Below are 14662 nucleotides of genomic sequence, written 5' to 3' on the forward strand. Positions count from 1 at the left end.
GGGGACTCGTTGTGAGACTTTGGTGATGAATGAAATATGGGTCAATGAACCCAATGTCATAGATTTGTCCTCTTTTGCATTCAAGAATCTTCAGTCTGCAAAATTAATATAGTGATGAGTAAGATTATACATGAAAGAATGAGCTGAGGAAGACTTAATGACATAAATTAATAATACTTACAAACAATAGGCACTGATGATAGATTTGTCGAGGGCGTCTTGTTGGTATAATTGAAATAATTTGTCGAATTCAATCATTACCACGCCATCTCCATTCCTGAAATGATCATTTTTAAATTCAAGGTATATCCAGTTTGCCTAGGTAACACATGCTTGCATGTACCAGTCATGCAATCTTCGCATTTTTGTTGGTAGCTCGTTGACTAACTCAGGTTTGACGAGAGGAGCCTCGTACCGGTACATGTATGTTATGTCAGTGAATACCTCCAATTGGTTTAAGTATTCATCAATAGACATGCCTTGAGCCTTGGCCACTTCTCCGTATTGTGAAAGAAATTCCGGACCGATGTCACCTGTTTCATCATTCCTCTGTTGGACCGCAGCTCCGCTCGAGCACACATTTGTATCGGAATACACTTTGAGTGGGGACATGATTGGTTTTTCTGTTGTCCGAGCTGGGCAACTGATTTCCCGCTGGACGTACTACTCTTCAACCGATTGTTTTTTGCCTGAGCCGACTTGATAATAGAGCGTTCATAGTCTGCTCGCAACGGTGGCGGGACATCTACAAGGTTTTTCAGCATTTTCACGCACGCGGCATATTCTTCTCGTGTCCGGGAACTCTGGCTCTTTTGGTTTCTTATTCTTAGCCACTTGAGCCTTCCACTGTTCATGTTGGGCATCTGACCTCTTAATATTGTCCTCTCTGGTATAGTCCCAAGGTCTCTTCTCCATATTCTTATGAGGTACTTTTGGGAGGGCGACAACTTACGTTTTGGTGATCGGATCCCCTTTCTGCCGCCACTATTAGCGGGGGTACGTTTCCGCTTTTTGCTCTGATCCTCAGTGGACGGAGACGGCTGACGGGGCGGTGGAGACGGATGATGCGGCGGTGGAGACGGTTGCGCTGGAGACTGGTGAGGCGGCGAAGACGACGGTTGCGCTGGAGATTGGTGAGGCGGCGAAGACGACGGTTGCGCTGGAGACTAGTGAGGTGGAGGCGAAGAAGGATTGTTGTTATGAGGAGTCGGTGTCCTTGGCGTTCAATTTGGAAGCAAGATGTCCTCCTTTGGCCATACAACGGTTTGTTTCTTGACTTCTCCAAGTTGAGTCAAATCCCTATCTTCACCTGCACGGTGGTCGAGCTTCAGCTCCTCATAATCTTTCATCACTTCATCCACCGCGACGATAGCGTACCCTTGTGGAACCACAGAGCAATGCCAAGTTGGATTATGTCCAATTGGTATGGCCATGCCGACCGCCACCGTAAACCTTAAGTTAGAAAGTTTCACCTTTAGCTCAGAAGGTGTGCTCTCTGTGATATCATCCACTCGGTAGCGACGAGGAGGATCCATCGTCAGTGCATCATCACCCTCATCCTGGAGCTGCGTGGAAGCGACACTGCTTTTCCGATTCGATGCAGCTTCTATCACGAGTCGCTGAGATTGGACACTACCTTGTTGTCTGTCGATTTGATCCTGCTGCAGTCGCTTTACTGCTTCTTCTAGATTATGCAGCCGGTCTGCCTCAGCCGCTTTATCACGTGCCTCCTTTTCCTTTCTCCTTTGATGGCTTCTATGGGGCAATTTCTTCCTTTCCTCGGAGAACACAAGAATCCACAGCGGGGAGCCTGGTAAGCCTCGTGCTCGCCCTTTGTGTTCCTTATTCCCAAGGGCGCGTGTGAGCTCGTCATTCTCTCTATCGGGTAAGAACCGCCCCTCTTCAACATCTTGTATTGCACGTCTAATCTCCTCGATGGGTAGGGGGTTATCTTTGTGTCTTTGGTTATATATTGACTTCCCTTCTGCGTCCAACAAGCCCCCATGCCCGTAAAACCAGTTTCTTGCCCGTTCGAGCCATCTTAAGGGCTCTGGAGTGATATTTTTGTCCAGAAATGATGCCTCAAGTTCTTCCCACCTAGCCATCTTACCGCCGTAGCCACCAGGCCCCATAATATGGTGGTACTTCTTCTTACCTGCATTCGTCTTATTTGTTATAGACTTTTTCAAGGCGTCCTCCGATTTCTTGTATGCCACAAATTCGGCCCAGTAGTCTTCAATCTTCTCATAGTCGTGATCGAAATCTGGAATCTTATCTTTCAAGATAAAATCCTGGTGCAATCTTTTTTTCTAGCCCCTGAATAGATCGGCCATCTTCTTAAGAGCCCACTCCTTGACTTTTTTCTCTAGGGCCTCTTTTCGCCTATTCATTTCCTCCTCATTTGTCTCCTCCTCATCTAGATCCACCTCTGGCGCCAGCAGGGTGAAATGAAGCATGAGCTTTCTCCAAAGATTTTCTTTGGTTGTTGTCCGACATATGAGACTCCTTCCTCCCTTGGCTTAATCCATTCTCGAGTGGTGATAGGGATGTGGTCCCTAACAACAACTCTGCATGCCTTCACAAACTTCTGCTTTACATCTGTGGGAGCAATTGGTTGCCCGACATTTGAGACTGTTTCGATCCTGTATCTCTCACCGTCATCCAGCTTCTTGGTTGGGCCTCGTTTCGTCCATACAGAAGATTTGCTCGATCCGGAGGGCTAAAAGAAAGAGTGTTAATATATGTATATAGACAGCAGAGGATTAATTTATTAATATATATATGCACCTCGCCGGAGCGGTCGGCTTCTCCCTCGTCGGCTTATTCCTCATTCGAGCCGCCGATTCCTCCCTCGCCCGAGGCGTGGGCGTCTACCTCACCGGAGCTTCTACCTCGTATGTTGAGAGACTCATTTCCCTCATCGGACTCGTTCAGAAACTGATTGATGACATCGACATCGCGAACTAAAATATCATCCCCGCGGATGACACCATGCATCACGTCTTCCTGATATTCGTCTCTGCCATGTATTGGATCCATAGTATCTACAGATTAATTAAACATCATCAAATAATCCACTTAATTAATGCATCAGTGAATAATCCACTTAATATTATCAAATATATAATATGGAATAAATAAATAATACATCTTCGAATACAGTAATACATCGAATAATATATAACTGATCAACCAACAAAGAGTCGTCGTTGTATTGAGGCGCGGGCGGTGGACACCCAAAGAGCACGGACCATCACCGGATCATAGCTCGGGTGAGATCCCTGAAGAACCTGCCAGGTACTGGAGAACCTCGCATCCAACGCCTCCATGTACCGACGGACGTGCTCGTCCTCCTCCCTGACACGGCGACGTACGTCCTCCTCGTGGGCCGGCAACCTAGGCGCCAAAAGTGGCCCCCGCGACCGCCACCAAAGAAGCTCTGTGTCGATGACGGGAGCATGGTTCCTTACCAAGCTGCGCGCCCCGGAAGGTAACTCCTCCCAGTGCCAGCCCGGCGGAGCCCCGTCCCGCACATGCTGGCGCCTATCAAGCAGGTGGCCGGCACCGAGTCAGACGACGAGGATGCGGGCTGGTCATCGTATGTCCAACTATTTAATAAACTTTTCTAAACTTGTACTACCTCTGTTCCAAAATATAAGAACTTTTAAAGATTTCATCAGAAAACTACATACGGAGCAAAATGAGTGAATCTATACTCTAAAATATGTCTAACGGATTCTCTTAACCTTAATTTAAGGGATTTAACGAAATGGCGACATTCTGGATGTGTAGAAAATGATCCATATTTTTCCTCATCTCATCTACCCGATCTTCTATATGTCACATCGTCTACTGTCAAAGGATTGAAGAAAACCATGACTTCATCATTACCTAGTATATAGTAATAGACGTATGCGCTATCAAGCTTTACAAAGTTATTTTGTAACGGAGTTCCGGATAGAATAATTCACTTTTTGGTATGCAATTCAAAAAGAGCCATCCGAATATCGCTATTTGGAAGGACTTTGCTGAACTTCGTACCAAAAAGCGAATTATTCTATCAGGAACTCCGTTCCAGAACAACTTTCGAGAGCTTGATAGCGCCATGCGTCTGTTACTACCACGCAATGATGAACCCATGGATTTCCTCAATACTTTGACAGACAACAACGTGACATATAGAATCTAGCTAGCTAGGTTACATAGATGAGACCCAAAAAAATTGAATCAATTTGTGCACATACATAATGTGGCATTCTTGATAAATCCATTATTAACACTAACAATGTTGTTTCCTCTAGCTTAACCTACACCTAAAAGACATATATATTATGATATTGTATAAAGTTTTTATTATATGAATGTAACTAAACTTCACTTTTAATTATGCCCTTTTTTAACACTAATAATATTTCGAGAAATCACATGAATGTAACTAAACTTGACTTTTAATTATGCACTTTTTTAACATTTTATTATATTTTTTAAATATACAAATTTTTTATTCGTTAGGTTTTGAATCCAAATTCGGTGAACATTTTATTACATTGTTTTATCTTTGTAAAATTCCACAAAAAAAATTGAATCATCTACAAATATTTGAATATCACTTAAACTACAAATATTCTACAAATATTCACGGAATTCACTTAAACTACAAATATCACTTAAACTTTGTGGCATATTTGAATATCACTTAAACTGCAAATATTCACGGAATTCACCAAATATTCCACAAATATTCTACAAATTGAATCATCTGCATATATACACTACAAATATTCTACAATCTACAAGAAAATTCACCAATTTACAATATCTACAAATATTCTATATATAATCTATACAAATATCACTTAAACTTGCATATTTGACGATTCATCGAGAGGAGGCTCACCGGTGGCAGGGAGGAGGAAGCCAGAGGCAGGGAGGAGCGCGCGCGACACCAGTGATCGACGGGGAGGAGGGCTCGAGGCAGAGGCGGCACCGACGACAGGGAAGAGGGCGACGGCGAGGAGGAGAGCGGCGACGACGGTAGGGAGGAGGGCGACAGCGAGGAGGAGCGCGGCGACGGTGACGGGGAGGAGCGCGGCAACGACGACGGCGTCGGGGAAGAGTTGCGCAGCCTGGCGGCGTCGAGGGTTCGTCCGTCGCGGGGAGGAAGAAGATCGAAATTGGCGATTTGGACATCACAAATTTCTAACTCCCCCTTATATAGGCGGAGCATTAGTCCCGGTTCGTGGCTTGAACCATGACTAAAGACCCCCTTATTCCCGGGTCGAGCCACGACCCGGGACTAAAGGCCCTCGCTTCCCGCCCCTCCGCCTGCCGAAAAGGGGTAGTCCCGGGTCGTGGCTCGACCCGGGACTAAAGGGGGTCTTTAGTCCTGGTTCAAGCCACGAACCAGGACTAAAGACCTGGGCTGGCGGCAGTTCAAAGTTTAGTCACACCTCGCTTGTCGAGAGGAGGTGCGACTGGTTTTATAAGCCCCGCTGCCCCCAACCGTCTCGAACTCCTCTCTAAAGCAGGCTTATGGGCCTAAACGCACTCTAAATTTAAAAATTGAAAATATATGTGAAATTAAAGACACAATTCAACCTAAATTCAAAGTGAGCTCACTTTGAATTTGGTTCAATTTTCTCTATAAATTCTTATATATTTTCAACAAAAATCCATTTTTTTCTTTGCTTTATTTATTTTGTTTTTTCTACTTACACCTAAATACTTACAGCTAAATATTTAGTTTTCAAATTTGAATTCTTTGAAATTTGTGAATAACTATACTTTCATTTTTTGCTATTAAAGATTTTTTTTCTCTTCTATTTTAGTTTTCTATTAAAGATTTTAACCAAAAAACTTTATGAAAATTCTTTTGAGTTGACCTTTTTTTTGTTTCTTTTTAGTTAATGTTTTACTTGATTCTTTTTAACAAATAAGCACTTTGATAATTTTACTTTATTATTTTTAATTCATTCGTTTTAGTTAATGTTTTAGTTGATTCTTTTTAGTTGGCTCTTTTTTGTTTTCTATTAAATATTTTAACAAATTTTCAACAATTTCTAACTTCATTTCGTATTTTTCGTGCATTTACTTATTTTTTTGAGCTAGTTGACCTTGAAATTGAAAAGCAATACAAATGAACTCTGAAAATGTTTAAAGTTGGCATGGTATCATCATTTCACCCACATAGCATGTGCTAAAAAGTTGAGAGGGTTTCGACAAAAACTGGATGCACTTCGTGTACAAAACGGACAATCTCTCTCGAAGTATGAGGGTTTCGAACGAGAACTCATCTGTTACAAAGGGATTTCATTTTTTTGAACTTATTTGAACTCCGTACTTTTTGTGTGTTCAAAATGCATCATTCAAAGGCACATCACAAATTTTCAACAATTTCTGACTTCATTTGGTATTTTCCGTGCATTTACTTATATTTTTTGAGCTAGTTGACCCTGAAATTGAAAAGGACTACAAATGAACTCTGAAAATGTTGAAAGTTGGCATGGTATCATCTTTCACCCACATAGCATGTGCTAAAAAATTGAGAGGGTTACGACAAAAACTGGATGCACTTCGTGTACAAAACGGACAATCTCTCTCGGAGTATCAGGGTTTCGAACGAGAACTAATTTGTTACAAAGGGATTTCATTTTTTGAACTTATTTGAACTCCATACTTTTTGTGTGTTCAAAATGCACCATTCAAAGGCACGTCACAAATTTTCAACAATTTCTGACTTCATTTGATATTTTCCGTGCATTTACTGTTTTTTTTTGAGCTAGTTGACCCTGAAATTGAAAAGCACTACAAATAAACTCTGAAAATGTTGAAACTTGGCATGGTATCATCATTTCATCCACATAGCATGTGCAAAAAAGTTGAGAGGGTTACGACAAAAACTGGATGCACTTCGTGTACAAAATGGACAATCTCTCTCGAAGTATCAGGGTTTTGAACAAGAACTCATGTGTTACAAAAGGATTTCATTTTTTTGAACTTATTTGAACTCCATACTTTTTGTGTGTTCAAAATGCACCATTCAAAGGCACATCACAAAGTATCATTAGTACACATCACATAAAGTTTAATACATTAGTACACATCACATAAAGTTTAATACATTACATAGATTTATATTTCGATCCCTTGCCTATGATCGCTTTGGCTGTAACCATGGGGCATCTTCATTATTTAACGGGATGCTTGGGTCAATTCTCACTATGAAGGGAGGAATTTCATCAAACTTATTATAATCTGCTGACATGTCTGTCTTGTCCTCGATCCCCACGATGTTTCTTTTCCCTGAAAGAACTATGTGACGCTTTGGCTCATCGTCCGATGTATTCATTTGCTTTTTTCGGTCTGGAGGACATGTCTTTCACGTATAAAACCTAAGCCACATCATTGGCTAGGACGAATGGCTCGTCTCTGTAACCAAGATTCTTGAGATCAACTGTTGTCATTCCGTACAACGGGTCTACCTTTACCCCTTCTCCATTCATGTTCACCCAACTACACCGAAACAAAGGGACCTTAAAAGTAGGTCCGTAGTCAAGTTCCCATATCTCCTCTATGTAACAATAGTATGTGTCCTTTTTCCCATTCTCGTATGTCGCATCATAGCAGACACCACTGTTTTGGTTGGTGCTCTTTTTATCTTGGGCGGTCGTGTAAAATGTATTCATGTTTATCTCGTACCCATGGAAATGTAATACAGTCGAAGAAGGTGACGCGGCCAACAAGTAGAGTTGATCTCCAACAGTGTTGTCATTCATGAGACGTGCTCGCAACCAACTGCCAAAAGTATCCATGTGTTTTTCTTCAATCCAGGAGATAGCCTTCCCCGGAAACTTGGAGCGTACAAAATTCTTGTGCTCCTCGATATACGAATCCATGAAGGTGGAACTTTTTAGAACTGTGTAGTGTGATTGAATGAAAGAATGCCCGTCCCTACATATCATTGCTTTCTTTCCTAGTGTGCCTTTTCCACTCAGTCTCCCCTCATGCCGCGATTCAGGAACACCAAGCGGCTTAAGGTCAGGAAGAAAATCTACACAGAACCCAATGACCTCCTCTGTTCCATAGCCCTTGGAGATGCTTCCTTCTAGCCTAGCACGGTAATGAACATATTTCTTTAAGACTCCCATTGTAACGACTAAGATGCGGTCCTTTCCAATTTAGAGGGCGATGCCCCAAAATGGAAAGAAGCGCATCTATGTGTTTAGCAAGCAAGATAAACATAGCACATACATAATTTAAGAATGACAAATAGGGAATCATTTGCCATCTCACATAGATAACATCAGAGTTTACATCCACACATTTATTCAGACAAGGTAGTTCCGCTACAGACTACATAACATAAGGAAAAGGCTATGCTATCCCGCATGCTTGCCCACGATCACGACCACGGCCTCAGTCTTCTAGATAGTTCACGTATAGGCGGTCGTTCTCCTCATCATACTGCCACGCCAGCTGGATGCTATCTGGATCACCTGCATCGGGCGTACCTGTACCTGTTGGGGTGTTGAAGTAATCTGTGAGCCACCGGGACTCAGCAATCTATGACCTTGGTACCGAAACTAGTCAAGTTATTAGGCGAGGAAGGTTCAGTGTTTAGGTTGCAGCATCCTAAGCATTTATGGTGGCTAACTTACGTATAACAGAGTTATAACTGTGGTGGTCTACGCGAGCGGTCAAAGACTAGGTGATCTCTAAGTGATCCTGAACACCTACCTACGTCAAACATAACCCCACCGTGTTCCCGATCGAAGAGAGGTCTTCGAAGGGGATAGTCACAGTTACGCACACGGTTGGCAGTTTTAGTAGAATTAATTCAAGTTATCTAGAACCGGATGTTAACAAATAATCCATGTTGCCACATAACCGCGGGCACGGCTTTCCGAAAGATTAAACCCTGCAGGGGTGCTCCAACTAGTCCATCACAAACGGTCACGGGGCGCAAAGTAATCCTCTATCACGAATCTCATGATCTCGTCGGATTCCTTAGAGGAAAACCTCAACTCTGGGGAGAACCAAAGCTTCACCGGGATTCCTATACGCAAGATATATCGCTAAGGTAAGACAAGACTAACAGGACCTCCCATTGTGTCAACGACCCCGATAAAAGTCGCGTATCTCAGTCTCAGGACAACACCGTCTATGCATAGTGGACAATGACCAAGTGCCTCAAGTTGCCCTGAGGTGGTATTGCCGACTGCTAGGTGGGTGGACCAACACTCATGAGGAGCACTAACCATGTTGTTGATTAAATCCTCGGGGTAGCTATTCCCTATGCAAAATTGTTATTAAGTGATTAGCAAGTTAAAACCAATGTTGGGTCCTGTCGGACAAGTCTTAACACTACACGATTTATCAAGGGGGTCCCCATAACAACCCCGAACATGCTAGGAGCGATCAGTTATGGAATCAAACACCGGTAGCGGAAAACTAAGGCGGCAATAACGGAACAAATCACCCAGCAAAAGGCTAGGCCTCCCGTCATTTACCAAGTATATAGGTGCATAATTAAATAGCAGATTTAAGCATAATGATATCAAATTCTCATGTTATCACATGAGACAGTTGGCACCTGCAACTAGCAAAGCTATCATTAGAAGCCGAGCAAGCCTACTTAGCCATTCAACATTAGCTAGGAGGGGAAGGTGTTTGGGTTTCATGGCAATATCAGGAGGCAATTATATCAATGGTAGGCAGCGAGCATATATCGAAGGAAACGTGAATCTAAGCATAACAAAGCTAGATACGGTATCAAGGTCACGGTCATCTTGCCTATGATGTCTTCAACTTGGAACTACTCTTGTTCGTCCTGCACGTACTCTCGTGAATCCACGAACTCGCTCTCCGATCCCGGTGCTACCCAAGATAAAAATAACAGCCAATGAACAACAACACAACATGATGCAACAAACACATGATGCATGAGATGAGAATGAAGCATGCCTCTCTATTCTAGTCACTTGCATATGCATGAGAAGAGAAGGTAAACTTCTGGACAGAACTTCACACTAAGCTATATTGACATGCATGAAGATGACATTAACAGGTGCATCACGAGAAAACGAAGCAAAAAACATATAAAGAACGTTGAGAACGGAGCTACGGATCAACCGGAAACTACGAAACAAGATACGGAGTCCTACGGATCAAATCTACCACAAGCACAATCCAATGGCACACTTTTGGTATTCCCAGGTTGCCACATGATCAAACAAACAAATATAGGTGGGGTGGTGCAGAGAAACTCACCACACCACCAACTATGCACTCACAAGCTTCAAAACAACAAAACTATGCAATCTGTCCTAAACAGCATCATAGCAGTTTGTGAGCAGCATGCAAAGCACCTACAGCCACCCAAATGTGCCAAACAAGATATGTGCCAAAAGCTATTCAAAAGCTCTACAAGCCTGAGCAAGAAGATAATACAAAGGAGTTACACACAGAAATATCTACAGGTGCTAACTTGGACAAAAATAACAGATTTCAGGGACTTAGTGAAATTCTCAGACTTTCACCAGTTGCTTATGCTCTGAAGCATTTTGACAGCCCCCAAAACAATATCTACAGGAAGTGAAAGTGCATGAATTTTAACAGAAATCTAGACAAACACAAAAGCTCCAACTCTCTAGTTGATTGCAAGGGCTGATTCCCAACACATGAACTTTTGCAACCACAACTACAAGGGAAGAAAATAACAGCAGTTTCTCAGACTTAGTGAAAATCTCAGATTTTCACCAAGCTGACAATTCCAGCCACATGTCAACTTTGACAAGGCACAACTTGCACATCCAAACTCCTAAGCATAAAACAAAACTACCAGGTTGTAGAGGGGTTCACCCACTACTTCCACATCAACGATTCATCCCCATGGGCTCATCACACCACATGGCACCAAGCTCTAAACATAGCATCAAGACAGAAAAATGGCATTTCCATAAAGTGCCCCAAAGTGAAATATGATTCAACCAATGGATTCCTGGGAAGATTCTACCCCAAAAACATATAATACCTAGGTACTTGCATACAACATGAAGGCACAAAGTTGAAAGGAAAAACTACATGGAATCATATAGCTCAAATAGTGCCATATCATATATGATACTCACTAGTTCATCACCTACACATGCACTTGCACACACCCACAACTCAAATGGTGAACATGAGGGTTGGACCTCATGTATGTGTGCCATAGCACATCACCATACACACTCACACATGCTTGCATCACAAGGCTCTTGCACACACACCTACACATGCTTATGAGATCACACTCACAAGTCCACCCACACAAACACATACACACACACATGGGTGTGCTTGCAACCACAACAACTCTCTACTCCTACACATGCACTAGTGCACATATGCACAAGCACACATACACACACACATGTATACATACACCTACATAAGCACTTGGGTGCTTGCACCACACAAGCACACAACTCATACAAAACTCCCCACACATGCACACAAGGCTAAACAAGGAGAAAACCTACTGGTTTATCTCTTAGGCGATAGCATATTGCTGCCCAAGCAACACAACAAGCAAACAATCTATAAAACAGCAAAAGGAAATAAAAAATAAAAGGGGGAGGCTTAGCAATCGAACCCAAGACCTCCTGTACACTGAACAAGCCTACTACCACTGCACTACCACCTCTGGCTCGACAGAACAGAGGAAGGAAGCAGGAGATGCTTCACTCTGTTGCTACTATGCCACAAAATCAAATAAGCAAAAGGGGCGATGCGGGGGCTCGAACCCATGACCTGCGCAAGACAAAACCCACTGCTACCACTGTGTTGCTTGATCGATACTTAACAAAGAGGGGGGCCTTGCTCTTTTGAGCAACCCCCTCTGGATCTGCTACAGCCCGACGGTGGCCGGAACAGGGGAGGGTCACCGCCGGCGATTCACTACGAATTGAACAATGGCTTGTTGCTGGGAGGAAGATGGATCTCCCACGGTTCCATTTCACACCTAAACGCGGCGCGAGATGCTCTACAACTATGGCAGCAACGTGCACGACGGCGTCGGTGACAGAGCAGAACACGACGGCGCAGCTACGGCCTAGGCAGGGATCTACACGCCGGAATCGGGAGGAGACTCAGGGCTAGCTCACCTAGGGAACGTCGAGGAGGACAGGCTTGCCGTGGAGGAAGAAGACGTCAAAGAGGAGGAAGAAGCTGCAGAAGAACTCGTCGGAGTAGAAGGGGTCATCATCGAAGTAGAGGAAGCAGAGGCGTTCGTCATCGATTATCTACGGGAACGGACTCCCCTGAGGTCCCGCGTGCTCTTGGATCGCTTGGAGAGGACGAAGGAGTGCGGCAACGACGGCGACGACCTTATGAGGGATCAGCCATGGCGGAGGAGGAGCTCGGCCCGCTTATTGTCGATCCAGGGAGAGGGAGGAGGAAGAGGAAAGGAGGTGGCGGCGCTTGGAGGAACCCTAGAACACGGCTCGGACACCAAGGAATAAATAGGGGGGCGAGGGAGGCCGCCTCAACGTCCGTGAGCCATGGTGTCGGCCTCTCTGTCTTGCTCTCTCTCTGAAAGACTGACGGAAAGGAGCGGGGGGAGGAAGACAGCGTCACAGGAGAGGGACGAGGAGTGGGATGTCGCGCGAGGAGGCTACTAGGCTAGCGAGGAGGAGTAAGCCCACTCGGTGGCGCCAGGTAAGAAAGAAAAACCACTGGGTTTTCTATTTAAAACAAAGCCAGCAAACAATTAAACTCCTAGGGAAAACCTATGAAACTAAAAATAAAACAACATGACCCTGGGCATAAGGGAATTATGCCCCAAATAAATAAAATGCAAAGAGGATTTTTGGAGAACTTAAATATTTACAATATATAATTAAATTAATATGTTTTTTGAATAAAAACCCCACTAAAGCAAAGATTTAAAAACCCTAGACATAGCACCACATCCACAAGGAAACACTCTAAATGGTCTACATTTTTGAACCAGGGTTAGAGCAAGTAAATCTTGAGCTTGATAAATAAAGAAGGGGGTTCTGAAACCTAGTTGAAAACTATCATAGATGGAACCCAACTTTCAAACACCACTTCATCATCACATAGCACATCAACAACACATACCACATACATGGATCAACAACAACAACAAACACAATGAAGGCATGAATGATATGGATGCATGAAAGCAAAGGGTAGACAAGGTATGATCACATGAAAAACACATGAAATGATAACTCCATAACTCATGACATCATGGACCCACACATGAAGGTTCCACATATGGCAAGTTACACTCTGGGGCATTACACCCATGAACCTCTCGAAGGGGAACATATTGTGTAGAAATACAGGACCGAGAATGGAAATCCCGTCGACTAGGTGAACCAGGAGATGCGTCATAATATTGAAGAAGGACGGGGGGAACACCAACTCAAAACTGACAAGACATTGGACCACATCCTTCTGTAGCCTTTCCAGACGTTCTCAATCGATTACCTTCTGAGATATTGCATTGAGGAATGCACATAGCTTCACAATGGGTAATCGAACATTTTCCGGTAGAAGCCCCCTCAATGCAAATGGAAGCAACTGCGTCATAATCACGTGGCAATCATGAGACTTCAGGTTCTGGAATTTTTTCTCTGCCATATTTATTATTCCCTTTATATTAGACGAGAAGCCAGCGGGGACCTTCATACTGCTCAGGCATTCAAAAAAATTCCTTCTCTGCTTTGGTAAGAGCGTAGCTGCTTAAGTATTGACGCACTTTGTCAGTCTTCTTGTCGTATGGGTCTTTCATACGTTGATGCTCCTCCCGTGCTTTTGTTGTATCTTTTGTCTTTCCATACACTCCCAGGAAGCCTAGCAGGTTCACGTAAAGATTCTTCGTCACGTGCATCACGTCGATTGAAGACCGGACCTCTAGGTGTTTCGAATAGGGTAGCTCCCAAAATAAAGATTTCTTTTTCCACATGGGCATGTGTCCGGTAACATCGTCTTTCGAAACAGATTGACCGCCAGGACCCTTTCCAAAGATTACTATTTGATCCAAATCCTTGACCATAGCCAATAACTCATCACCAGTAGGGAGGTTAGGCTTCTTCCGGTGATCTACCTCACCGTTGAAATGCTTGCCTTTCTTTCTTACGGGATGATTGATCGGAAGAAATTGACGACACCCCAGGTAGACAGCCTTCTTAGATTTTTCCAAATATGTACCTTTAGTCTTATCTAAACAGTGCGTGCATGCATTGTATCCCTTGTTTGACTGTCCTGAAATGTTACTAAGAGCAGGCCAATCATTGATGGTTACGAACAACAATGCTCGTATGTCAAATTCCTGTTGTTTGTGCTCATCCCACACACGTACACCTGGTTTGGCTGACAACTGCAAAAGTTCATCAACTAATGGCCTTAGGTACACATCAATGTTGTTTCCGGGTTGCTTCGGTCCTTGGATGAGCACTGGCATCATAATGAACTTCCGCTTCATGCACAACCAAGGAGGAAGGTTGTAGATACATAGAGTCACGGGCCAGGTGTTGTGAGTGCAGCTCTGCTCCCGAAAAGGATTCATGCCGTCTGTACTTAGACCAAACCATAAGTTCCTTGGGTCATCTGCAAAGTCCGACCACTCCCTCTCGATTTTCCTCCACTG

This window comes from Hordeum vulgare, chromosome 6H (assembly GCF_904849725.1).
Source record: "Hordeum vulgare subsp. vulgare chromosome 6H, MorexV3_pseudomolecules_assembly, whole genome shotgun sequence".
NCBI lineage: Eukaryota > Viridiplantae > Streptophyta > Magnoliopsida > Poales > Poaceae > Hordeum > Hordeum vulgare.